This window comes from Pseudophryne corroboree, chromosome 9 (assembly GCF_028390025.1).
Source record: "Pseudophryne corroboree isolate aPseCor3 chromosome 9, aPseCor3.hap2, whole genome shotgun sequence".
NCBI lineage: Eukaryota > Metazoa > Chordata > Amphibia > Anura > Myobatrachidae > Pseudophryne > Pseudophryne corroboree.
In genome coordinates this window covers 44192453-44196500 of record NC_086452.1, presented here as the reverse complement: position 1 = coordinate 44196500, position 4048 = coordinate 44192453, and positions in this window count along the sequence as shown.

Below are 4048 nucleotides of genomic sequence, written 5' to 3'. Positions count from 1 at the left end.
CAAGAAGGCCCCGGGTCAATTCCGCCTCATTCAACATTTGTCCCATCCCCGTGGCGGATCGGTTAACGACGCCATTCCGGCGGAGTCTTGCAGGGTACGGTACCAATCCTTGACGAGGCCCTCCGTTTAGTTAAGGCGGCAGGCCCCGGCGCCCTTATGGCCAAGCTGGACATTGAGTCTCCTTTCCGCCTGCTGCCTATTCACCCGGAATTCCCTTCGTTTCCTCGGTTTCCGGTTAGGGGGTGGTTTCTACGTCGACAGGTGCTTGCCGATGGGTTGTTCCGTGTCTTGTGCCTACTTTGAAAGATTCGGTTCCTTTTTGCATTGGTGCGTGGTGTCGGCCTCCGGTCACCCGGGGATGCCCACTACTTAGATGACTTTCTCTTTGTGGGTCCAGGGGACAGTTCGGCTTGCGGGGATGTCCTGGGTTTAGCCCAGCGTGTGTTCGGCCGTCTTGGGGTGCCCGTGGCCTCAGATAAGACCGAGGGGCCCACGGTTTGCCTCAGTTATTTGGGCATTGAAATCGATTCGGAGGCCGGTTGCTGCAGGCTTCCCGCAGATAAGGTGCACAAATTGCTGGGTCTCATAGAGCAATGCCTTCTCAGCCGTAGGGTCAGGTTACAACGAGTGCAGTCATTACTGGGGTCTTTTAATTTTGCGGGCAGGATCATACCCATGGGGCGCGTTTTCTGCCGTAAACTTAAGAGGTCCATGGCGGGGGTTAGTAAGCCGCATCATACGGTGTATATTTCGCGCGAGATTAGAGAAGACTTGCAAATCTGGTCCACATTTTTGGTTTCCTTTAACCGGGAGGTGTTATGGCCAGCGGAGCGCTGTTCCAACGCCACGTGCAACTTTTTACTGATGCTGCCGGCGGTTCGGGTTTCGGGGCTTTTTTCATGACGGAGTGGTGCGCCGCGCCTTGGCCTTTGTCATGGGTTTCCAGCGGTTTCACGAAGAACTTGCTTCTTTTGGAATTGTTCCCATTGATAATGGCCGTTGAATTGTGGTCAACAGGATTGTCGGATCGGAGCATTGTGTTCCGCTGCGACAATCTGGGCGTAGTACATGCGGTTTAATAACCAACATTCGTCCTCTCCGCAAGCTTTGCGCCTGTTGCGTTATTTAGTGCTTAAAGGCCTGAGGCACATTATTCATGTCACGGCTGCGCATGTCCCGGGTGGTGACAATAGAATTGCTGATGTGCTGTCCCGTTTTGAGTTCGGTAAGTTTCGGGAGCTGGTTCCTGATGCAGATATTGAAGGTTTAACGGTTCCACCCTTCCTGTGGAAGCTCTTTGACTAGGTGCTACGGTGGCCGGTTGCCTATGTTTCACTGACGGATGTAGTGGCTGGGTTGCGGCAAGCGGGATCGCCTCCGCGGTGAGTGGGTTCTGCCTATGCGGGTAGGACACCGGTTCGGGGCGCGGAAGCCCGATGTCGGTTGGCTGGTTTTGCGACCTTGCTTTGGGGGAGTTCAGATGTTGGGTTTTGATTCGTTGCGCCGGTTGCGCGAACCCAAAAACGCGTTTTACCCGTCGGTTCTTGAACGGCTAGCGTTCAGGAATGGAGGGTGTGAAGTGAATTTTTAAATTTTCCTCCGAGGGGGCCGAATTACAATTGGCATCACTCACGGTCCACGGGAGGTTTTTTGAGTTTTCTCCTTCACTTGGGTTCTTTATGGGCATGTTTAGTTAAGATGCTGTACTTGAATAGTTGCTGACAGTAGGAATTTTCTTTTACAGCTGCTTTGGACATCTCGGATCAGATTTGGCGTATTGGCCATTCTTACATTTGTTGGGCGGAGAGGCATCCTATGGCGAGACGAACATGCGATTTCGTTGGGGACAAAGTGGTCAGATGGTTGGGTGTTAGAGGTTTGCGTTGGATGGGTTTACTTCGCCTGCTGTTTCGCCACGAACGAAGGTGGGGGCGGCCTGGCTGGATTGTCATTCACCTCGGGGGGAATGATATGGGTCGAGTTAAAGGCATCGACCTCATCCTGAGTATCAAGGCGGACTTGGTCGCTTTGCGAGCATCCTGGCCCTTAGTGACAGTCGTATGGTCAGATATAGTGCCCCGTTTTCACTGGCGGGGTGCTGTTCGGTTTTCGGCAATTGAGAAAGCTAGGAAGAAAGTTAATTCTGCAGTGTCAGTGTATGTGCAGGCGATAGGGGGTTTGGTTGTCAGGCACCCGCTGTTAGTTCTTCACAATGTGCAGTTTTATAGGGAGAACGGTGTTCATCCTTCCCCTGCGGGTATTGGTGTGTTTTTAGAGAGTATCTTTCGAATTTTGTCAGGTTGATTTTTTCCTTAGGTTTTGGTTGGATGGCGGTCTGCGTTTTTTTGTTGAAAATCCTTGTTGTGGCGGAAAGTCGCTACCAGCCAGCGGTCAAAGTTACATAAGTGGTCACTGTGGGGCACCCCCTTTTGATAGAACAGCGAGTGTGTCCTCCCCTTGCGGGTGGACTACGGATGTTCCCTTGCGGGTTCGTCCAAGGCTCTGCTAGAGTAAGGGGGGTGAGTCCTGCACAGTGCGGGTTATGTTTAAGGAGGCGGTGGTGAGTCCCCTCCTAGTTTTACTGGTTTTATTATAGTTGACTGGTGCTGGTGAGTTGGTAGCGCCTTTTCTCGCCATCCTCCAATATTTAGTTTAAATGACAGGTCATCAAACAATAAATACTAGTTTGACCTTTTAAATCTAGCAGTTGGTGTCTGTGTGGTTATTTCATTAGAGTTAAGCTAGCTAAGTGTTAAATGTTAAGGGTGTCAGAATAAAGTTGTGGGTGACTTAAGTGGACGTAGATAAAGTACCAGCCAATCAGCTCCTTACTAACATGTCACAGGCTGTGTTTGAAAAATGACATTTCGTAGCTGATTGGCTGGTACTTTATCTCCGTCCACTTTATCTCCATCCAAGGCTTAGTAAATAGACCCCTAAATTCCCTACCACATGGTCACACACACACATATACACATTAGGGTTAGTTTTTGTTTTTTTTGCCAGAATCCAATTAACCAATCAATATGTTTTTAAACTGTGGGAGGAAACTGAAGCCCCCGGAGGAAACCCACGCAAACATGACTATAACATACAAACTCCACACAGACAGGGCCTCGGCGGTATTAGTCATTGAGTAACATTGTCACATAAATACACAGGTGCAATAAATCATATTAACTAATCTGAAATGAGCTTTTATAATGAACCAACTACAAATTAGACGAATAAAAGCAGGCGCCTGATACGCAGGGCAGGATTTCCAGGATTTCCAGTATTGGCACACAGCCTTTGACTCTCTAAGGGGCATATTTACTATTTATTATTAGTCCTACTAATTATCATTTCTTATTGCTGCTTATCCTGGCAATATGAAATGAAAGATCGCCAGCATTTACTAATGATCACACCCAGAGACAGGGATCTAATAGGAGCCCTTTGCTGCAATGCTTTGGCAGTAAAGTGATCACCAATTTGATTCCAGGTTCGGGACCCAGGCGCGCTACTATCAGACCGTGCAAGCAGCCATTGCCAGGGAGGGATCTTACAGATCGCTCTCCTGGAATGTTTGGGGAGAAAACACGCATGCGCAGGGAGAACTCCACACAGTTAGGGCCATGGGGGTCATTCCGAGTTGATCGCTAGCTAAAATTGTTCGCTGCGCAGCGATGATGCAAAAAAAGGTACATCTGTGCATGCGTATGCGGCGCAATGCGCACGCGTGACGTACTTTCACAATGGGCAAAGTAATTTTACACAAGGTCTAGCAAAGCTTTTCAGTCGCAATGGCAGCCGCAGAGTGATTGACAGGAAGTGGGCGTTTCTGGGTGTCAACTGATCGTTTTCAGGGAGTGCTCGATAAAACGCAGGTGTGCCAGGAAAAACGCAGGCGTGGCTGGGCAAACGCAGGGCGTGTTTGTGACGTCAAATCTGGAACTAAACAGTCTGAAGTGATCGCAAGCTAGGAGTAGGTCTGGAGCTACTCTGAAACTGCACAATTTTTTTTTGTAGTCGCTCTGCGATCCTTTCGTTCGCACTTCTGCTAAGC